The 25,055-nt window shown below is 36.7% G+C and overlaps 1 protein-coding gene across 2 annotated transcripts in view; it reads right to left on the bottom strand.

Annotated features, from left to right (window-relative positions):
* LOC109614308 (uncharacterized) overlaps positions 1-24,806 on the bottom strand; it is a 300,749-nt gene extending 275,943 nt beyond the window's left edge. The window contains exon 1 of one of the 2 annotated variants that reach the window (XM_059125579.1): positions 24,741-24,806. The gene's annotated coding sequence lies outside the window, so the exon portion shown is untranslated. The remainder of the gene's footprint in view (positions 1-24,740) is intronic. The other variant, XM_059125578.1, reaches the window with a different exon arrangement.
* Between the last annotated feature and the right edge of the window lie 249 nt (positions 24,807-25,055).

Genomic DNA, 25,055 nt, shown 5'->3' with positions numbered 1-25,055 from the left:
ATAATTTTAAAATCTCAAATTTTATGGTTAATACTTTAAGAGAATGGTCAACAACAAAAACCGTATTTATGGTTTATAAGCCACCACATTCTTTAGTTTTAATAGTTAAATCTGTGATAATGAAGTTTATGGCTTTGACAATATTTACATAAATAGTTTTTAGAAATAAAATCGGACTGGGACCAGAGGAGAGGAAGTGAAAGGTAATCATCCTTTGATGAAATGGCCTGGCTCAAAAAAGGTTAGCGTTAATAAAACAAACCCGGTTTTTTAGTCCGGAAAAGCCTTATTTAATATTTGCTAGGAGTTAATCTACCAAGAAAGAAGCCAAGTTTTGAAATTACTGCGGATTGGGATCGAAATCTTAAAAAAAATATGGGGACTATATCAAAATGTGGACCAATCCTCTCAGAACCCGAAAAGTCAAATTAAAGCTGATTTATATAGAACTTGATACCGAAACCATCAGAATACCGAAAATACCCAAAAAATTTACTTTGCAATATTCAATACCAAATATCCTACGAACAGATGTACTCTGCACAAAAACTAAAAACCTTTTATTTTGAAGTGTATCGAGAGGGATATTACTTAAAGCCACATACAATGTTTACTATTTCAACATCTCCGTATGTAAATCCAGAAACAAATAGTGACCTCAATATCAAATTTCAGCATTTCATCTCTATCTCAATACTCAACGACTCATTTTGAGGCTTTGTGTACTTTTGGAACGTTCATAGTACGAAGGTCCAAAAAACCACCTCCTATTCTCAACTACAGATACCAACAGTGACACCCACACCAAACTTCAGGATTTCAGCTCTATCCCAATACCAAACTTGGTATTTTAAACAATATCAATCTCAATATAATCTCAACCTCCGATACCAAGAGTGACCTTAATATTCAAATTTCCAAATTTCAGCTATATCCATTCACCCAATACCATATATATTACAATTATTTTACAAATATTCAAAACCAGCTCAACCGCTGACACCAACAGTGACATCCATATTAAATTTTAGGATATCATCACTATACCTTCACACAAAACCTAACTACGTACTTTCCGAACAATTATAGTACCCATTTCCATATCTCAGTGCACGAACAGGTGCAAAAATGGACTGTATCGGACTACTCCATTATGAACCTCCCCTACAAAAGTTCAAAATTTTGAATCCTTTTTACTATCATAACATGCGAAATAAGCATCAGGTTCTCTTAAAATCTCCCGTATATCAATATTTCTACAAACACAAAACTTGGTGTGAAGATGGAATGTATCGGCCCACTCCTTCGTATTTTATGAGCTTCAAAATATTGATCCTTTGTAGTGAAGAACAAAGGATCAATATTTTGAAGCTCATAAAATCCGAAATTAACATCCGTTTCCATTTGGATCGGACCATTCCTTCTGGTACCTCGCCGACAAAGGGTCAACGTTTTGAATAACAAAATAATAAAATCCGAAATTAGCATCTGGTTCTCTTCATAATTCACACATCCCACTATTTCTACTAACACGAGATCTGCTGTGAAGATGGGATATATCGGTCCATTCCTTCTGGGACCTCCCCCACAAAGGGTTCAAATTCTGATTATCTATGAAGCTCATAAAACCCGAAAATAACGTCCAATTATTTCTACTGCCACATTCCATTCCTTCTGGTCCTTCCGCCACAAGGGTTTGACATTTTGAAAAATAAAACCAGTTTGGTCCAAACTTGGTACATCGTAATGTTATTATCAAACTTAGATCGAGTTCGGAGATGGGTAATATCGGTCCACTCCATCAAGTACCCATCAAGCATAAAAAAACTGCAACAAAGTCAAACGCCATAATTTTTAATTATTTTTTTTTAATTATATTGAATGAAAGCAAAAAATGTCGGAAATAGCATCAAATTTTATAATAAGTTTAGATATGTTCGAATTGATCACCTTTGGCACGAATATTGGCCAAACGGTCAATGAAACCGTCACACGCTGCCCGAATGTTGCTCTGCGGTTTTTTGGCCTATTACAGGCAAAGAGCTTGCTTGAGGTAATCGATACTTTGGTATTTTTTAGTGCCAACCTTGCTTTCCAAAATACTCCAGACACAATAGTCCAACGGATTGGTATCCGGAAATTTTGGTGGCCATTTTGCGCTGGAAATGAAGCGAGGAACCTCATTTTGTAACCATTCTTGGGTGGTGCGTGTTGAGTGCGATGGTGCTGAGTCCTGTTGGAATGTCCAAGGTCAGCGGCCAAAATGTTTGCGTGCCCATGGCTTTAATACACCCTCCAGAATATTTTCACGATAATATTCGGCTTTTTTCTGATGCCACGGTCGATTATAAGAGCGGAGAGCGACCATCGGCTGTTATGGCGGCCCACACCATCACCATGGCCTTCGCATGAGTTCTTGTGGCCAACCGAAGGTGCACATTTTCAGCTGACCTCTTTGGCATGTAAACACGATCATTTTGTTTGTTTACAAACTGCTGGACAACGAATGTTTTCTCATCGGCGAAAACCAAATTCGGCAGTTCACCACTTTCGGCCAAGCTAGGTAACTATTTAGCTCTTTTCAATCTATTTTCCTTCTGTTGCGGTCCACTTATTTTATTTCTTGCACTCTTTGGACTTTCAATGGCTTTACCCCGAGTTCATGTTTCAATATTTGCCGAATGGAATATTGCAATATGTTCAGCTCACAAGCCATTTTTCGGCCACTGCGACGCGGGCTTCGATCAAGTCGCTTCGTTACTTTTCGAACCATTTCTGCTGATGTTGCACAAAAGATTTATTCACATTTAAATGCTGGAGTGCTCTAACGACAGCCACTTCCAGCCAAATATAAAGAAATCGCACTATCATTCTTGAATTTCATCACAAATAATTTTTTTTCTGGAAAATTCTCATCAAAATGATTTCGTACGCTTGTGAACAACATAACGAGCTGTCACTGGAATAATTTTAACAGCTGTCGGACGAGTGGCTTAGAAATGACAGCAGTCTGTTGCAGTTTTTATACCTTCCACCTTGGAAATGAGGATATATTAACTTTGTAATTCCGTTTATAACATCCCTATATATTTGTCGTAGACCTCATAAAGTATATATATTCATAATCAGCATAACATTCTAAGTCGATTTAACGATGTCCGTCCGTCTGTTGAAATCACCGTACAGCCCACATTAATTGATGTAGAGCGTCATAATTTAGCACAACTATTTGTATTGTGTCCAGGGTGGTTGGTATTGAAAATGAGATATATCGGTCGACGTTTTGGGATAGTCCCCCTATAAGGGTAGCTACCGATATTCTGTATTTTGATGATTTTTGCCAAATTTTTGCACGGTTTTGTCTAAAAATTGGGATTTGTGGGTCAAAATGGGATCTATTTCGTGTGGCGAAACATTTTTTTTTGGTATAGGTTTACGCTTTGGTATAGCCCCCATATAACGGTTCCTTCCGATATTCGGTATTTTGATGGTTTTTGCACACATTTTTTACAGATTTGTCCAAAAATTGGTACTTTTAGGTCATAATAGGTCCTAGTTAATGTGGCGAAATATTGTATGTATAAGTCCAGGCTTTGGTGTGGCCCCCCTATAATGGTACCTCTCGATATTCCGTATTTGGATGATTTTCGCCACATTTTTTCACGGATTTGTCTAAAAATTGGTATTTGTTGGTGGCTCCGGTGGCGAAACATTGTATGTATAGGTCCAGGCTTTGGTATAGCCCCCCTATAATGGTACCTCTCGATTTGGATGATTTTCGCCACATTTTTTTTTCACGAATTTGTCTAATAATTGGTGTTTGTTGGTCATAATGGGTTCTAGCTTCGGTGGCGAAACTTTGCATGTATAGGACCACGATTTGGTATTGCCCCCAGATAACGTTACCTCCAGATATTCGGTTCTAATGTTTTCTTCACTCTGAGGTGGAAGTTATTGAAAGTTCGGCCCGACCAAACTTAATGTTTTTTTTTTTACTTTTTCTTCTCACCCTGTATATGAATGCTTTTTATTTAAAATTTGGTTTAAGTTGGGACGCTCTTTACTGGAATTTCATTAATTAATAGAACATCCTATAACAGCCCATGCTTGGTTAAAGGATATTCGCATACATTTTTCAGAAGAACGCGTCAATGATTTTTGTAACATTTAATATGCACAACACATTACCAATCCCAACCAAAAATCAATCAAATCAATTGCAAATTGCTTAAAATATTCCAAGTCATGAATAAAGATCTACGAATATTGTTTAATGACTTGCGAAAATTCATTTTTAGGCCATTTACAAAAAGCAGTTAGGCTGTGGGGAAACATAAGGTATCCAATACCCCATAAGGTATTACTTACCCCTTTTTTCTTCATATCGCCGTAGACACATAAATCAGAATCAAAGGCAATACAAAAGACATGACGTTGCAAAAATGATACCTCCACCCTCCATTGGGCTACCTTGCCCTTATTCCAAAGCACATTTCCCCGACATTTTCAATTTACCCAGAGATACATTACCCACTCTCCCTCTTGTTCTCTCTCTATTACCAACCTAAAGGAGAAACAAATCACTTTGAAAAAATTTTATAATTTCAATTTAATGTCTTCATAATGTCTGGGCCACCAAAAGATGTCTGGAACTGATGGACTAGAATTGTAGCTGTTGCTTTGCCTGCCACACACTTTTGTCGCTGTGTGTGCTGTGTGTGTCTAAACCCTTTAGCAACGGTAGGTGGCAATTGTTGATATTTTTGTTGGTGTTGTTGTTAAGTGCAGTACAACAAGTCCAAAATAGCAATGACGACGGCACCGGCGACGATGACGACGACCTTTCCAATGATAATAATTTTCTTGTGGCAAACAATGCCACAATCCCACAACGAATGCTGATAAAGATGCCGACAATGGGAATTGAAAAACTCAGGATCTAAGAAATTGTGCCAAGAGGGGAGGGAGGGTTGACAAGGAGCAAGAGCTGCTTTGGGTGATTGGTATTTGTGTTGCGTGCCACGTCTGTTTCTTTTTTTTTTCTTCATTTTACCCCGTTTAGATTTTACTTTCGATTTACAGCTGAGAGAGAGAGAGAGAGAGAGAGAAAAAAAAGCTGAGACATTGTGTGACGTCGTTCAAAATGCCGCCACACGACACGACACACACACCATCATTCATGTTACTGGAAAAATGTTATTGGCTTGTCACTGCCGCACGAACGACCTTTACGACATTGATTTCTGTGACTGGTGCTGCTGCTGCTGGGTTTCAATCTTTGACTAGTTTTCTTGGTTTTAGTTTCGAGATGGTCGCTCATGTCGTCTGGAGTTTAAAAACGCTTGCCGCCCATAACAACAATATTGCGTTTGAATGTGGCTGGAAGGTTAAAGTTGGTATGGTCCCGTCCATTCGTGTGGCATTTGAAAAAGAACAGATGGACCAGTACTAGACAACTATCAGATAATGAAGTGATTTAAAATGAACTGATTTAGGATGTGGTAAATATGTTTGTCTGCGAAAACCCATATGAATTGTTGAGAAGAAAGTTTGGGAAAAGGGGGTGAGGAAGGTGTCTGGTGATTGACGTAAATATTAAATGTTTTAGATGTCTATACAAAGAAGCCCCCTTAAAACTCGTTAATACAAAGGAGAAATATAAACGGCACATTCAAGACATGCCTTCAACACAAAAAAACACATTATAGATCCTTTTTAAACAGAAGACCTTCTGGACTTTTCCCTAAGGCAGCTGCTTTAAATAGTTAAAGTCGTAATAGCTGAGATCGTTAAAGTATTGGATTGTTGGTCCTTTGAACAATTTTCCTAAACATCCATGACAATTTAATATTAAGAGGTCCTTCTAAATGCCTTCTAGGGCAGGATGGTCTTCCATTGAAAGAAGAGCTTCTATTGGTTCTTTATTATATCAACGCCTACTAAATGTATTATTTTAATAAAAGTTCCTTGACGGTCTTCTTTGGGCTTCTAAAGGTCTTTGACGGACAGAAGATCTTCTGAAGGTCCTTAGTGGGCGGCGGTGCCGATAAAAACTTTCTGTAGAGAATTATTTTATATACCTTATGTAGAGAACTTCCAACAGGCCTTATACAATAAAAATGCCTTCTACCGTCTTCTGTCAAGAAATATGACGTATGTTTTTGATGGCGATATGATTTTTTGCAAGACTTAACTGTTCTTCGAGAGGACATATACGGAGAAATGGCATTCTAACAAGAGAAAACCGAGGGGTTTACCAGGTTTTCTACATAAAGAAGACTTCTGGCCAAAGAAGATCTACATATCTTCTCATAGAAGATTTATAGGTTTTCTTATAAAAGACCCTTGATTTTCCCATAGAAAATCCGTAAATCTTTTCATCGAAGATCTGTAAATCTTCACATAAAAGATCTGTGGATCTTCTCATAGAAAATCTGTAGATCTTCTCATAGAAGATCTGTAGATCTTCTCCTAGAAGATCTGTGGATCTTCACATAAAAGATCTGTAGATCTTCTATCAGAAGATCTCACAGAAGATCTGTAGATCTTCTCATGGAAGATTTGTAGGTCATCTCATAGAAGATCTGTAGATCTTCTCATATAAGTTCCACAGATCATTTCATACAATATCTATAGATCTTTTCATAAAAAATATGTAGATTTTCCCATAGATTCTCATAGAATACCTATAGATCTTCCCATAGAAGACCTATCGATCTTCTCATAGACGATCTGTAGATCTTCTCATAGAAGATCTGTAGATCTTCTCACAGAAGATCTGTAGATCTTCTCACAGAAGTTCTGTAGATCTTCTCACAGAAGATCTGTATATCTTCTCACAGAAGATCTGTATATCTTCTCACAGAAGATCTGTAGATCTTTTCACAGGAGATCTGTAGATCTTCTCATAAAAGATCTCTAGATTTTCCCATATAAGATCTGTAGATCTTCTCATAGAAGATCTCTAGATCTTCTCATAGAAGATCTCTAGATCTTCTCATAGAAGATCTCTAGATCTTCTCATAGAAGATCTGTAGATCTTCCCATAGAAGATCTGTCGATCTTCTCATAGAAGATATTTGGCTCTTCCCATAGAAGATATGTAGATCTTCCCATAGAAGATCTGTCGATCTTCTCACAGAAGATATGTGGCTCTTCTCATTGAAGATCTGTAGATCTTCTCATAGAAGATATGTGGCTCTTCCCATAGAAGATCTGTAGATCTTTTCACAGAAAACCTGTAGATCTTCTCATAGAAGTAAAGTAATAAAATAAACTGTATATCCCTCCCCAATCTTAGCTATGTGCTGAGGAAATATCCATTTAATATTGATTACTGCCGTACATCTTTATGGAAACAAATGGCAATTCCTAGCCCAACAACCCTCCCCCTGCTCCAGTTCTCCTAGTTTTTGTCGTTCTTCTACTTTCATGTACTTGTCATACAATTTAGCCTCAAGGAATTGTTGTCGTCTACCGCCTGACTGACTGACTAACTAACTTGACTGTTGGCATATTGTCGACTGACAGCGATTTTGTTTTGGCTTCTGAATTTTTCATTGTCGTGTAACAGATTGTTATTGTTTTCCGCAGCTGTTGTCGGTGTTGTTGTTGTTGCTGCTGTTTCTTTGGCTCTTAGTGGAGTTGTCTTTCTCTGTTGATGTTCTGCCATCATATTTACAACACAAAAATGTAAGTGTTTTTTTGAGTTTTTGCTTTGAATTGTTTCTGGTTCCAGTCGTCGTTGTTGTTGTTGTTGACGTATTTAGAATTTGTAGTTGTAGCTGCCAAAGGCAAAAAGTCTGCTGGGTGAGGAAGGGATAAAAATGAGTGGTGATAACTTTACTTTTTGGACTTGCACCATTCCCCACCAGCCCCCCACCCAAATGGCAGTCGGAGACAGAGACTAACTAGGCACATTTCCGTCTAGTCGTCCGTTTGTCTGTGGCCGTCATGATTTTCCTACAACATCACTCAGTCACTCTGTTTGTATGTGTGTCGTCTGTCTGTCCTGTCGCCAAGGGACCAGGCAGGAGAAGACGAAGAAGCAGTGGAAGTCATCTATTTATTTACACCCAACAGAAAAGCCAAACAGACATCCAACCAGAAATGGAAAATAATCAAGCGGCGAAAACAGCATTGCTTTAGCGAAATATCACCAATACCCGATGGAGGACAGACGGAAAGCGACAGTCAAACACACACACACTCACACTCAAATAACATCGAGTGCACTGCAAAAATTCTTCAAGTGTTTGGGGAATGTTGGCAATGTTGTTTAATGGTTGTTGTTGTTGTTGCTGCTGTTGTTGTTTGTTCCTGATGATGTTCTCTTGTTCGTTCATCTCCGTGCCATTGGAGTTGTCAAGAGACTTGGGTGCCAAACAGCATCATGAACAGCAAGACGAAGAACACCAACAACAACAAGAACAACATAATATTCATTCAGCAGTGACAGTCACTCAAGTCAATTCCGAAAATGCCTACAAGCCCCTAAAGTGAGAAGATTCCTTCGAAGTTATTGAGTACACCGAATGATGTTGTTGTTGTTGCTTTTTATTGAAATAGTTGTTTCACTTGACTTGTAGCATTGTTGTTATGTTTTTTCGACTTTTTCATCTTCGTTCATCTCTGGGCCACTTGAAAATTTTGGCAGCAAATGTCATCGTTCCGCAAATTCTTTAAATGCACTTGCTGCAGTAGTGAGGAGTTGGTGCGAAGAATGGATGTATGTAGTATCTCACTTTTAGAAATCAACATTTTTGGGAGTCATATTTTTCGGAGATGGGATTGTTTAATTAATCGACACAATACCGTAGGTTAGTGCCGAACAGGCATTATTTTTTAAACTCTACTGAAAACAATTTTTGTCTTTAAAAAGTTAAAATGTAAAGATTTCCATTCCCTGAACAAATTTTCAAGGTTTTCTCTCTTCAGAAGACCTTGAGAGGAGACCATTTATCTTCCCAAGGGCCTGGGATTTTTTTTTTGTATGGAAAAGACTTTTGGAAAAACACCTGTCTATAGAAGTCTTAGGAAGATTTTTTTTTGCATAAGAACCTTGGAACGCTACCGTACATAGAATTCCTATGTATTGTCTCCTGTCTTAAAAAATGTTTTTGAGCACGGAAGTCCGTTAGAAGATATTCTGTCGTTTATATATTAGCGATTTTTAGAAGCTCTTCTTTAGAAAGCGGCCTTCTATCCATAGACTACTTCTGAAGGGTCTTCGGGCCATATATAAGCTGTGAAAGAGAACCCCTTCAAGGTTCTCTGTTAGAATTAGACGTGTATAACGACTCCTCATCATCTTTTCTATATAATAGACCTGTCAAAAGATTACTCGGTGTATATCTGTCGATCTCCTTATTTTAAATCTGTGGAATTTCTCGTAGTGTCCGTTGATCTTCTCATCAAAGTTACTGATATAAGTTGTATAGATCTTCTTCTAGAAGATTCGTCGATCACATCATTGGATCATTGTATATCTTCTCATGGAAGGATCTTTTGAAAAAAAAAAATGTAGTTTCTTAAGAAATCTGCAGATCGTCTCATAAAAGAACAGTTGTTATATTTCTCCCTAGATCTTTTCATTGAAAATCAGAAGATCTATCGACGACCTGTAAAAAGTAATAGAATTTCTGTAGAAAATATTGTCGTATCTGAAGACATTCCCATGGAAGACATGTAAATGACAATGTAAACGATGATCTATAAAAGTCTTTTTGAAGGTTTTATCCCCATAAAAGATAACTTTATAGTCTTATCCTCATATAAGTCCTGTGGAAACCTGTAGACCTACATTTTTAATAAAATCTCTGTCACAGTTCTTCTCTACAGAGGAGACCCATAACCCCAAGATGGCCGGCAGGAGACCTTTTCGCGATTAAAGACTTTTAGAACGTTTTAGTTGCACAGAAGTGTCCTCTTTAAAAAGAAAAAAAAATCGTAACGACTTCTTCCTCTTTTTTTTCTCAATGAAAGATATTTAGAAGTCTCCTATAAAATTTATGCATTTCTGAGGGTCATAAATGAGCTGTAAATTACCTTTCCTCAATAGAACCCCCAACGAACTTCTTCTCTCCATATGAAAAACTAATAGAAAACTATCCATGGAGCACCTGTTGAAGAACCTCTCTATATAGGACCTTAGAAAGTCTTCTTTCCATTAAAATCTTATTTTCATGCAAGACCATCTCTATAAAAGACTTGTCGAATGTCTCTCTTCATAGCTCTCTCTCTCTCTCTCTCTCTCTCTCTCTCTCTCTATGGAGGAGCTGTAGAACTTCTTCCCAATATAGAGGACCTTTCGCAGGCAGTTACAGATCAATGAGTAGATCTTTATATCTTTTATGAGATCTACAGATCTTATACGAGAAGATCTACAGATCTTATATGAGTAGATCTCTATATCTTTTATGAGATCTACTGACTTTCTATGAGAAAATCTACAGATCTTATACGAGAAGATCTCTAGATCTTCTATGAGAAGACTTTAGATCTTCTATGAAAAGATCTACAGATCTGCTATGAGAAGATCTCCAGATCTTCTATGAGAAGATTTTCAGATTTTCTATGTGAAGATCTCCAAATCTTCTATGAGAAGATCTCCAGATTTCTATGAGAAGATCTCTAGATCGTCTAAGAGAAGATCTCCAGATCTTCTATGAGAGGATCTCCAGATCTTCTATGAGAATATCTCCAGATCTTCTATGAGAAGATCTCCAGATCTTCTATGAGAAGATCTCCAGATCTTCTATGAGAAGATCTACAGCTCTTCTATGAGAAGATCTACAGATCTTATATGAGAGAATCTACAGACCTTCTATGAGAGGATCTCTATAACTTCGCTTCCATCTTCACAGCAGATTTTGAGTTAGTAGAATTAATGGAATGTTTGAAATCTATAGAGATCCGGATGCTTATTTCGGATTTGATAATCGTTTTGGTTTTTTTTTTTCAAAACGTTGACCCTTTGTGGGGAGGTACTTAATGGAGTAGACCGATATTGCCAATTATCGCATCTGACCTAGCTAGCACTGATGGAAATATTAGAATTTGCAAAGTTGGAGTAAAATCGGATCATAATTTCTATCTCTCTCTCTCTCTCTCTCTCTGTGCAGTAAAATATTTTTTTTTTTGAAAAATTTGACCTTTTTTGGGGGAGGAACCAGAAGGAGTAGACCGATATAGGCCATCTCCAAACTCGATCTAAGTTTAGTTTTAATATTACGATTTACCAAGTTTGGATCAAATTAAATATCCCATTCGAGAATTATCGTGCGCACCAGCCAGACAGACAGATGGACGGACGAACGGTCATCCCTAGATCGGCTCTAAATGTCTTGAAACGGATTTCGCCCAAAGAGATCCAGGGTCTTAAACGTTTTTTCGATAAGGCACGTTTTGACCGGATCAAATGATATGTACCCTATGTAAACCTTTGGCTGAGGATATAAAAATGGGAATGAACGGTGAAATTACCCCCTCCATTTAGGTTCCTTAGAGATATGAACTTACGAAAGGCTCTCAAACTTGCCTTCTATATTCAGCTCTACTTTGAAAATTGCCGACACCCATCCACAGTTTTAAAATCATTGTTGTCAGAAAATATGATTTTTTTTGATAAAATCGGGTACTGATTCACCAAGCGCCACCAGAATTTAACATAAAATAAATAAATATTGTCTATTATAATATTATCCAACGACTCACTCAACGTTTGGAAATTCCGACTTAAAATAATTTGTATTTCATTGCAATAAAAATTGTGAAAATAAATACATATGTATGAGTAAGGGTATGCGACTCCAATAAATCAATATGCCAATGTCTGACAACGGCAACAGCCTCCGTACATTTCTTAGAAATAAAAAACAAGAAAAAAAACAATTTCCCCCTCGTGAATGTAGCAATAGGGAATTCCTCGTTTTAAAAATGATTCATTTCTATTAGCAACATTTAACGATGAGTGAGAGTCTATGCCCATTCGAGGATGGCAAAATCCTACTTCAATGATATCAAACAAAAAAAAAAAAAAAAGACATTCCTTTATTTATTTGTCTAACCCTCAAGGTCCGGACGTTTTTTTCTCCTATTCATATCAATTTTGTTTCTATAGAAAAAAAAAAAGAAAAAAAATTCAAAAAAATTAAAACTTCAAAAAAACACAAAAGAATGGCGGACAGAGGGACGGACGAACGGTTGGACGGGTGAAAGTTTAGTGTTTTAGGATTATAAATATTATTTCCAGCACTCGAGCACGTACCTCATCAGCAAAGCAATCATCTGCATCACATCCTCAATGGGCTGCTGTTTTCAATTGGATGGACCGGCCAGAGAAGGTTAGACAGACAGACAGCAGCAGCACAGCATCCAGCAATCATCATTATCCGCCGCATGCAGTCATCACCAAAACAATTTCAATTCACAATTGTCTGTTGTTGTTTTTGTTGTATTTGTTTCTATTTTGGCATTCAACTCTTGTAGAAAACGTATCCTACCATCACCACCGCGCCAACGACGACCACCACCACCTCTCATTGCCATTCGGAAGAAGCAACAAACGAAATATGTTTGTCTGGCACTTGAGAGATATCCATTGAGAGCTACTGTTTCCCGTCCAGGTTTCGTGTTGCTCTCGTCGCACAGTGTTTCAGAAGTCGATTTTTCTGGCCAGAAATTAATTTTCTTGACATCACCGATGACTTAAATATATAGGGGGTCCAGTAAACATATGGCAACTAAGGTAGACAAAAAATAGGGAAATATTTTAAGGTAATCTTAAAGAAGCCGTTTTTATACCCTCCACCATACAGGGTTGCCCATATTCGACGGACACATCTGGCAACGCCATAACTTTTGACAGAGATGTCACATCGCTTAATGACATACTGCGTTTGAAGCGTCAGCCCAAGCAGATTTTTACCATGAACCAATACACGCCACGCGAGCGCTCTGGAATAGTTGAAATTTACAAGAAGTCAATTGTGAAAACTCAACGTGCTTTTAAAACATTAAAAAATGTGAGAAGTGCGCCTTCTAAGAACACCATTAAGCGTTTATACGAAAAATTTTCGACTGGTAAGGCTCTTTCTAATCCGAAGAGGCCATATAAAAGTCGACCAAGGCGATCGGCCGAGAATATTGCTGCCGTACGAGCCAGTGTTGAGAGGTCCCCAAGAAAATCTCAAAAACGCTGTTCTCAGCAGTTGGGCCACAGTTCGGTCCACTTTACAACGGATTATTCGCATTGATTTGCATTTGTTCCCGTACAAAATTCAATTGACGCAAAGAATGTTGCCTGCGGACAAGCCTCGTATGAATGGGCCCAAAGGTCCGTCGAATATGGGCAACCCGTACATACTCGTAGTATGGAGGGCATATTAAGTTCGTCATTCCGTTTGTAACTCATCGAAATAACAATTGTAGACATAACAAAGTATATATATTCTTTAGCCCTCTCCGTCCGTCCGTCTATTAGTCTGTTGTAATCACGCTAGAGTCAAAACGAATAAAAATAGGAATAGGAATACAGCGGTACCCCCATATTTTCGGTATCTTTTTTAGCCACATTTTTCAATGGAATTGTCTAAAATTCCACACAAGGAGATTTTCTGAGTACTTTACCCTTTGGAATTGTTTATATAGGTCTACGATATCGTATATCCCCATATAACGGTACATCCCAATGTTCGGTATTTTGATGATTTTGGCTACATTTTTCAATGGAATTGTCTAAAAATCCATACTAGAGGTTCTTTCTAAGCACTTTAGCCCCTGAAAGAGAAATGTCTATGTAGGTCCACCTCATCGTATAGCCTCCATATAAACGTACCTCCCAATATTCGGTATTTCGTTGATTTTAGCGACATTATTCACTGGAGTTGTTTCCAATTACGTATTTTGAGTTCGTAACGGGCATTACAGTCTATAATAGAAAATTGTCTACGCAGGTCCATGTTCTCGTATAGCCCCGATATATCTGTACCTCCCTATATTCGGTATTTTGACGATTTTAGGTACAATATTTAACGTAATTGCTTCAAATTTCATATCTGAAGTTCCTAATGGGTACTACAGCCTATGACAGAAAATTGTTTATGCAGGCCCACGTCTTCGTATAGATCAAATATATCGGCTATCTTCGGTATTTTAACGGATTTTTTTTTTTTCAAAATTCTAAATTTTTCAAAATGGTGGAACGTATTCAAAGTTCGGCCCGAACTTACTGCTTTTTTGCTTGTTAATGTAGCGCTCGCCCTATATCATCAATTTTAATTTTCAGGCACTTTATTAAGTCAAAATAAACTTTAGAGCAATTTAAAGCATTGAGTAATTCTTTCGACGAAAGATGGGATGGAGCTCATATATACGAGATCGAGCTCATATATACTTTTGTATCTGTCCGGCATGTATATTTAGCACTTGTTTACATCCTCAGCCTTATAGCTGAAGGGGTCACAATGTACATAATTGAAATATTGCTAAAGGACCCCACGTTGGGCGAAATCGGTTTCAGGACATTTGGTGTCGATCTATTCATGGCCGTGCTACCCTCTGTATGGTTCCCTTATATTCATGGTAACTTCTGAAGAAAATATCGGTGTTTGGACCAGCTATGATATCGTTATTATTATTTTCAAAAATTTGGGGAAAAGTATTAAAAAATGAAATAAGCCCCAAATTTGTCAGAAATGTCCAACTAAGATAGTGTGTTATAGTGGGGATATGTAAGCTTCGAATAATACATTTTTTCCAATTTTTTTTAGAAGACAACACATTCCAATTTCCTTTGATTTCCCTACACTAAGTTTCAACTATTTGAAAAGTCTTAAATAACATGTTTTACTTACGAGGTCCAAGATATTTTCTAATTTTTGAAAATTTTGATATATTTGTCTATCTTTAACGAGATACCAATATATTCAATTAATATTACTTTAAAGGAAGAAGAATTATGGACCACGACTCGTGAATCATTTCGAAAATATTTTTCATAAAATTTTTGTCCAAGAATCGTAGACTTAAAAAACAAAAATTGTTGAACTAGTCCCTGCAAAAAGTAGTGGATTTTAGAAAAGTATATTTGCCTGTATATTAACAAAAAAGAATCGTAATTTTTTTTTAGAAATAGTTTCAAATGTCCTGCATAATTACCGCAGTTTTTTTAAAATCACTTTTCAGGTCTGCCACAGGAGACGTAATTTTTTCAATAATATTTTTGAGACCCTGGTAGCTGCCTCGCAAGGGGGTCAACATATTGAAAAAGCATGAAACGCGAAATGAGCATCCGATTATTCTCAAACTTTTGTATCGGACCAAAATAGGTATGATATAAATATTGCGAAGTGCCAGGTTTGGACTATAAAGTGTTTGGACTATGAGTGTGAGCTTTTGTTTACTCTATGTGAGATATGTGATAATTTTTATGAAATGTTAAAAAGTGGGTTAGGTACCAGATACAGTCGACCGAAGTATTCCATTTTCATACTTCATCTAATACAAATAAAAATTATTAGCATGAGCAAAATTACAAAAAAATCGAACATTTATATCCAATTTTATGCGAAATCATATATTCCATATTCATTTCAGGTTTCTGCTTGAACAAAATATTTCGATATAGCAGGCAATCGCTGATAGATAAAAGTATTGAAAATTGTGAACCTTTGTGGGTGAGGTATATCTGAACGTCTTGTACCAGAAGGGAAGGAAAGGTCCGATCTTTACCATATTTATAAGAGATCTTGTGCTGATGGAAATATTGAGATGTACGAAGTCTAACTGGAAACGGATGTAAGTTTCGTGAAATGGTCTGATATTTACTATTATTACGACAGATTTTGTGTTGATAGAAATATTAAGACGTTTCAAGTCTGAATGGAATCGGATGTTAATTTCGAGTTTTATGAGCTTCATGGATATTCAAAATGTTGACCCTTTGTGGAGGAGGTACCAGAAGGAGTGGTTAATAAAAATATTGTTATGTGTGTAATTTGAAGGGCTCTTCACATTTTATAACAGTTATAATTATTCAAAATGTTGGCCCTTTGTGGGGGAGGTACCTAATAAGGTCGACCGACATTACCCATTTTCGCACCTGAACTAGCACTGATGCATAGAGCATAATCGGTTCATCCTTCCTCTTTTTGTGTAGTTCGAATCATTTTGTACTTTTCTGTAATTAATGTACACCTACTTTTAATAAAAAAAATCCGTTTTATTTCTCTCTCGCCTTGTGAGTCTCTCATGAATTTTTTTTAAGTTTTAGTTCGACCCAATCACTCAACAAAAATTGTGTTATTATTGGTACTTGAGTAACATATATCCAAAAGTTACACCTTATCTTAACTCTCTACACCAAAACAGCCTCTCATGCTAAATTGTAATATCTCCTCTCTTATATATTGTTCAGTATCAATGTGGTACTATTTGTATATTTAAGTACTTTTTGTTCTCTTGTAGTTAGTATTTAGTTGTAATTTCCAAAAAATTCAGCCTTATTTCCCTTCTTTGTAGCAAGAGTTATCATCGTAGGAAGTTTCATGTATGCAGTTCTCACCAATTGCACATGAGCCATTTTGTACAATTTTGTACTTTTTGTACCTTTATAACCATTTCAAAAAATCGTCACTTATCTCATATAATAGTGACCCTAAATCAAAATGCTGGAAACTCAATAATAGTGTTGTCCCTTCCAGTACCTTTTTAATCCTCCATTGAAGTACGTATTTCCTTGTCTCCACCATTTCGACAAAGAGAACTATAGAAAACAATTACAATTTTTAAATCTTTTCACTGCTCAATGACAATATTGTACATTTTCTTACGCTTAATGTAGGAATTTCCACATGTCCGAATTATGCTCCCCATAGAAACAGGAGTTGCAGGACTAGTTTTACCAGGAGCTTAATAGCGGTGTGTGCCGTTTAGTACATTTCGTACCCTTTATGTACATATAAGAAGGATCTAGCTGTAACCTATTTATCTGGGCCTTGATAGATCATTCATCATTCATTCAATCAATCAGTGACTCTGTCAGAAATTTGCACCCAGGGAAACCCCGATCCCAAATCACTGTGCGCCGTTCATATCTTCCGAGTTACTTTGAGGGAAAAAGGTTTTATTATTATGATTTTCTTTTTCATTTTTTGCTAAATTTTTTTGGAACAAAACATTTATAATCGCCGAATAAAAAACTGGCGGTGCAAGAGGGGTCGGTCGTCACATAACAAGTGATTTCAAACAATTCCTCACCACTTCAATTGAAATTTTGTTGTTTTTTTTATGATCTTCTCACATTCCCTTCAAGTCATAAAGTACAACTCCTGCCAGACCTTTCAACTCTCCTGTGTCAGAAGCCAAAAAATATAAAAAGTTGTGAGCCAGGGCATCTCCTTTTTGACGTGCTCTTCTCTGTGTGAGAGACCGAGTGTGAGCGTTTGTTTTTTATATTTTAATGAATCATTTAATTGTTATGCAGTCAGCACGGCTAGCAAAAAAACAAACGGTAGTTACTATATCCAGATAGAGATACTATGGCCACGTTTCAAAATCCAACAAGTATCCGAAATTTATATGTGCATGTGTGTGTGTGAGAGAGACTGAGTTTTTGGTGTGTTTGATGTCAAACACATAAAAAGGATTTCAGTTGTGTTTCCATTTCATTTGGTGTGATTGTTCCTCCGGATGATGATGATGATGTGTGTGTGAGTGTGTGTTTGAATTCGTTTTTTGTTCCGCTCTGCCCTGCCCACTTGAAATACAATTTTGACTTTTTAATGTGTTGAAGTGTTTGATTTATTTTACTCAAGATCTCCTCCCGGGTTTTTTTCGTGTTTGTTTGAAATCTCAAGTGTCCGTTATCTAAAGTCAGAATTTTTATGACATCGCCATCGCTTCCGTAACAATTTTCTGCTGCAGCCATCTTGGGGTTAGTTAGGGTAGTGCAGTTGTTTCTATCATTTGTGGATAATATTGCGTGGGTAATGGTTTCATTTTTTGTTTTTCAAGGACTTGATTCATAAAAAGCCATAAAACTATTCATAAATTTAATTTTTAATGGATTTTATAGCCAAAAATGGAAATTTTTGATTTCAATGGTTTGTCATGAATCATTAAAAATATATTTTTATTATCAAAACATAAATTGTTGTTATTTTTTTTTTTAAATATTAAAGGGAAGAGGAGTTGATTCAATGGAATTTTGAAAGCAAAAGTAATTTTTGAAAGCAGTCAAAAACCAATAAAAATAAAAGGAATAAATTACTGACAATTACAAGTCTTTGCAAATGAAGTTGTTCTTTAGAAAAAAAACAAGTTGGAAAATATGGTATAATCACAGAAGGTATATAGTTTGAAGCTGTCAAAATGTGCCTCATCGAAATAACTGCGCTAGAACTTAAGTATATTGACATGCACTCATATCGCAATATTCCATTCGGCAAATACTGAAAAATGACCTCGGGGTAAAGCCATAGAAATTCCAAAAAGATCAACAACTTACACAGCATCATAAAGAAAATAGACTCAAAAGAGCTAAAGAGTCGCTTCGCTTGGCCCAAAGTGGTGAACTGCCGAATTTGATTTTCTCCGATGAGGAAACATTCGTTGTCCAGCAGTTTGTAAACAAAAAAATGATCGTGTTTACTTGCCAAAGAGGTCAGCTGAAAATGTGCACCTTCGGTTGACCACCAGAACTAAAGCGCTGACCATGGTGAAGGTTTTGGCCGCCATAACAGCCGATGTTCGCTCTTCGCTCGTATTAATCGACGGTGGCATCAGAATAAATGCCGAATATTATCTCGAAAATATTCTGGAGGGTGTATTAAAGCCTTGGGTACGCAAATATTTTGGCCGCAGACCTTGGACATTCCAACAGGACTCAGCAAACGCCACCCAAGAATAGTTTCAAAATGAGGTTCCTTGCTTCATTTCCAGCGCACAATGGCCACCAAAATCTCCGCATATCAATCCGTTGGACTATTGTGTCTGTTATTCTAAAATTTGATGCTGTTTCGATATGTTTGCTTTCATTCAATAGAATTAAAAAAAATAAAAATTATGGCGTTTGACTTTGTTGCAGTTTTTTTTTTATTTCACCTTGTATTAGTATGTGCAGATATAGCAAGTTGTAAAGCTATGGCAGATAAAAGTATTGAAAATTGTTAGTCTTTGTGGGTTAGGTACCAGAAGGCTTTCGCAGGTATATATCATCTTCACAACAGATACTGCGTTAGCAAAAATATTTGGATGTACGAAACTTGAATAGGGCTGGATGTTTATTTTGCTTTCTTTGGGCGTTTCGGTTTTCAAAATCTTGAACCATATGTGGGGGAGGTACCAGAACAAAAGCTACGATCTCTATCATCTTTATAACAAATATTGTGTTGATGGAAATATTGAGATACACCAAGTCTGAATGGAATCGGATGTTGATTTTCCTTTTTATGAGCTTCATGGATAATTTAAAGTTTGACCCTTTTGTGGGGGAGGTACCAGAAGGAGCGGTTCGATATATCCCATATTCATAGCAGATCTCGTACTGGTAGAAGTAATGGAATGTGCGAAATATGAAGAGAACCGAATGCTTATTTCGGATTTTCTATTCCTTTTTTTAACTTTGGCCCTTTGTGGGGGAGGTACAAGAAGAAATGGTCCAATCTCTACCATCTTTATAATAGTCTTGTGTTGATAGAAATATTGGGATGTGCCAAGTCTGATTCGAATCCGATGTTAATTTCACGTTTTATGAGCTTTATGTATATTCAACATTTTGACCTTTTGTCTGGGAGGTACCAGAGGGAGTGGGCAGATATATTCCATCATAGCACCAGATCTTGGGTGAATAGAAATATTCTGATGTGTGCAATTTGAAGACAATCTGACTCTTACATCATATTTTATAAAAGTTATAATTATTTAAAATGTTGTGGGGGCGGTAGCATAAGAAGTGGACAGCTATATTCCATATTTAGACCAGAAATTGTGTTGATAGAAACATTGAGATGTGCAAAATTTGAAAAGAATCGGGTGCTCTTTTCGCATGTAAAAAATTTTCGCTAGTTGTGTGGGAGGTAGCAGAAAGAGTGGACCCATGTATTTCATATTCACAGCTGATTTTGTGTTTATAGAAATATTGGGAAGTACGAGTTTGAAAGAAATTCGGATGGTCATTTCGCGTTTTGTAATCTTCAAGGTTATTAAAAATTTCGACCCGCTTCGAGGCAGGTACCAGAAGTAGTTGCCCATTATATCTGTACTACATACCAGACCTTGCGTTGATAGATATGTTAAGATATGCGAGATTTCAGGACGATTTGACTCTTATTTCGCATTTTATAAAAAATTTAATTATTCTAAAAACGCTTTGTTGGATGTGCCGATATTGTCCATTTTCGACCCTAACCTACCACCTCCACTTATAGCTATATTACGATTTGCAAAACATTGTATAATCATTTCTAGTTCCATCAAGTAAAACATTTTCTTTGAATCTTTTGTGGGGAAGGTACTACAAAGAGTGGACCGATATTGCCCTACTCCGAACTCGATCTAAGTTTGACAAAAATATAACGATGTACCAAGTTTGAATCAAATCGACAGACAAATAGACGGACGGACACCTTTGCTCGATTCCAGATATCCTGTAACTGATTTTGTTCAAAGAGACGTAGGATCTTAAACTGTTGTTTCCATGACGCACGTTTTGGCCGAATAAAATTTTTTATACCCTCTGTAGCCATATGGCTGAGGGTATAAAAAATGTATGTCATCATCATCCAATGGAAATAAATGAAAAATTATAGACAATTGGTAGATAATTTTGAATGAAACCTCTAAAACAAGAAATATAAGAAGATACGACAATATGACCAGAAGACACCACCAACTAATGGACCTATATTGTGTATTTTTAGCAGGGGCGATTTGTATATTTTTAGAATCTGAAATACCAAATGGAAGCTATTTTTTATACCCTCAGTCATGTAGCTAGGGAGGGTATATACCATTTGATACGACCATAACGTGCCTCATCGAAGTATCGGTTTTAGACCCTAGGTCTCCTTGGGCCAAATCCGTTTCAGGACATTTGGAGTCGATCTTAAGGTGTTCGTCCACCTGCCTGTCTGGCTGGTGCACACGCTAATTCTCGAAGGGATTATCCGAATTGACCCAAACTTGGTACATCGTAATATTATTATCAAACTTAAATTGAGTTCACTCCTTCTGGTACCTCCTCCACAAAATTTTCGAAATTTTCAAAGAAAATATTTTACTTCACAGTAAATCATTCGATTTTGATCCAACTTTGGAAATCTGGTACCTTCCTCATAAAGGGTTAAAAATTTTGAATAAATACGGCTCTGGTAAAATGCGAAATAAGTATCCAATTCTCTTCAAAATTTCACACATCCCAACTTTTTTAATAACAATAGAACTGGTGTGAAATTGGTGGGAGGGGGTGGTCGGTTCACTCCTGTACTTCCCCTACAAAGGGTCAATATTTTAAATAACCATGAAAAGGCAATATGTGCATTCGATTAATTTCAAACTTAGTACTTGGCGTGAATAAGGAATATATCGGACCACTCTTTCTTGTACCTCCCCCTACAAAGGGTTAAAATTTTAAATAATTATATCTCTTATGAAATCGAAATAAATAGCCGATTCATTATTTACTTCATACATTCCAATATTTTTACTAACACCAGATCTTATATAAAGATGATAGGTATCGGCATGCTACTTCTGGCACCAAAGTGTCAAAAATGTCAAAATCCATAAAGCTCATAAATCGGGAAGTTCCATTCAATACAAGATCTGGTGTAAATATGAAATATATGTGACCACCCCTTCTGGTACCTCTCTCACATGGGGCCATTATTTTGGGTACTTATAATCCTTTTTACATCCGAATATTTCCGTACTAAGTATTTCTCTATATTTGCCTAAACTCAAGATCTAATGTGAATATCGACATTCTCCGTTTCTTTGCCAAAATCCTTAAATTAACCTTGTTTAGCAGGTGTAACCATTTGCCACCAAACCATTGAAATCGAAGACCTTCGACGTCTATATTGATATTAATGCTTAAGACATAAATCATGCATAAAATGTCCTCGAACCCATTAAATTGTTTAACCAGACGCACACAGAGAGACAGACAGATACAAAATATTTACGACCCACAAAAGGTAAAACCTGACAAGACAGTAAACAAAATGTCAGACAAAAGAACGAACAAACGAAAACGACAACATAGAAAATGGTCAAAAACTGTCACAACGTAAATTGGCATAAGCCGATTAAACAAATCAATACCCCTACCCCTCCTTCCTCACTGACCAATTAATGTTGAAATTAATTTCCAAATAACGAATAGAATTCCAGACGGGATCAGCAGCAGCAGCAAAAATAATCAATGGAAATGGAATTCAATAGAAATGTTCGTTGGTGAAGAAGAGACGAGGACGATGATGATGGCGGCTAAGAAGAACACGGCAAGCGAACATATGTAAATTGTGGTGTGTTTACAGAAGTGATAAAAATTAAGGGACCAATTGGGAAGGTAACGGAGTAGCAGCCCAGCAACCCTTTTCTTTTGGGGATGACAGGCCGAGAGACAGACAGTCGACTGGTAACACTCACTTGCCTTTTGGTGGCTTGTTTGTCAAACCCAAACAACTTAACTTTTTGACATTTTGAATACAATTTTTTTGGACAATCCAACAGGGGTACATAAGAAGGTTCTCCTCATTGCTTCCAGACATTTAACAATTTACAAATAATTTAACAGATGTCAAATGGCAACCAAATGCAGGAGAAAAATTACAAGCGTGATAAAATTCAAATGTAATTGAAAACCAGTAAAGAAAGTCCTAAAGTCGGGCGGGGTCGACTTTATGATACCCTACACCACTTTGCTAATTTTGTAGAGCTCCACATAACAATTAAAAGTTCTTATGGGAGAATTTAATCATACACGCTCTGATTATAATTATTATTTAAAGTTCAAAGGACTAAATATGCCGAAGCATTTGTAAAATTTAAATTCGGACTTGTATTGCCCATTTGGTGCAAAATTAATTTGAACTCAGATAAAGATATATATGGGAGCTATATCCAAATCGGAACCGATCTCGATAAAATTTGGCAAAGATATTTCTAAGCTGTATCTGATATATTTGCGCAAATATTGTTGTTACAGAGTGCATATTACGGCTGCGGAGGACAAAAATAACAAATCGGATGAACAATATATATGGTAGCTATAGCTATAACTGAACCGATCTTCACCAAATTTGGCAAGCTAGCTTCTAGGCTCAATTCGGTCGTAAGTGCCAAATATCATCCCATTTGGGCAAATATTCGACGTTTAGTGTACAATAAAAGGCAAATCGGACGAAGATATATATGGGAGCTATATCCAAATCTGAACCGATCTCGATAAAATTTTGCAAAGGTATTTATGAGCTGTATTTGATATATTTCTCCAAATATTGTTGTTACAGAGTGTATATTACGGCTGCGGAGAACAAAAATAACAAATCGGATGAACAATATATATGGGAGCTATAGCTATATCTGAACCGATCTTCACCAAATTTGGCACACTAGCTTCTAGACTCAATTCGGTCGTAAGTGCCAAATATCATGCCATTTGGGCAAATATTACATGTTTGATGTACAATAAAAGGTAAATCGGACGAAGTTATATATGGGAGCTATATCCAAATCTGAACCGATCTCGATAAAATTTAGCAAAGGTATTTCTGAGCTGCATTTGATATATTTCCCTAAATATTGTTGTTACAGAGTGCATATAATGGCTGCGGAGGACAACAATAACAAATCGGATGAACAATATATATGGGAGCTATAGCTATATCTGAACCGATCTTCACCAAATTTAGCATGCTAGCTTCTAGACTCAATTCGGTCGCATGTGCCAAATTCCATCCCATTTGGGCAAATATTAGACGTTTGGTTTACAATAAAAGCTAAATCGGACGAAGTTATATATGGGAATTATATCCAAATCTGAACCGATCTCGATAAAATTAGGCAAAGATATTTCTGAGCTGTATTTCATATTTTTCCCTGAATATTGTTGTTACGGAGTGCATATTACGGCTGCGGAGGACAAAAATAACAAATCGGATGAACAATATATATGGGAGCTATAGCTATATCTGAACCGATTTCGATCAAATTTGGCATACTTATTTTCAGGCCTAATCTGGTTGTATGTGCGAAATTCCATACTATTCGGGCTGATATTACACGTTTGGTGCACAATAAAAGGCAAATCGGACGAAGATATATATATGGGAGCAATATCTAAATTTTTACCGATTTTCTCCAATTTCAATAGGGTTCGTCCTTGGGCCAAACAAATGTTGTTTGGAAAATTTCATCTCAATCGGATAATAAATGCGACCTGCATTTTGTTCACAAGAATACTTGGACAGACGGACGGACGGATGGACAGACGGTGCTGACATACATAAATCAACTCAGAAAGTGATTCTATGGAGATCCTCAAAAGTAACTATGGGTCTATCTCGCTTCCTTCACCATGTTACAAACAAATGCACAAAGGCATAATACCCTTACCACGATGTGGTGTAGGGTATAATAACAATCACCCCATTTCCCAAGAAATTGTTTACCTTCATTTTAAAATGGCATGATAATTCGTGTTTAGAAAGTTATTTCAATATTGAAAAACTTACCCTTAAATTTCGAAAATTGTCATTATTTCATGCTTCCGCACAATATCCACACTGGAATGAGAAAAAAGTCATAACAAGAAAATTAGTGACAGTCATCAAAAAATTTTAATAACTTCATAAAAATTGTAAACATTATTTAATATTCAACACACTCCCTTCGCTTCCCCCCACTCTTTGTTGTCTTAAAGGGATGTAGAACTCCATCCAGCTACACAAATAAACCTGGAAGTGTGTTGTAAACTCATGATTGATTTCGTCTAGCTTGAGGCAAGGAAGTAGGACGAGAGTGAATGAGTGATGTCCTCTATGAGTACT

The sequence above is a fragment of the Musca domestica genome, unplaced genomic scaffold (assembly GCF_030504385.1).
Source record: "Musca domestica strain aabys unplaced genomic scaffold, Musca_domestica.polishedcontigs.V.1.1 34, whole genome shotgun sequence".
NCBI classification, from domain to species: domain Eukaryota; kingdom Metazoa; phylum Arthropoda; class Insecta; order Diptera; family Muscidae; genus Musca; species Musca domestica.
The sequence above is the reverse complement of the archived record's forward strand: the minus strand, read 5'-3'. Positions and strand labels throughout refer to the sequence as shown.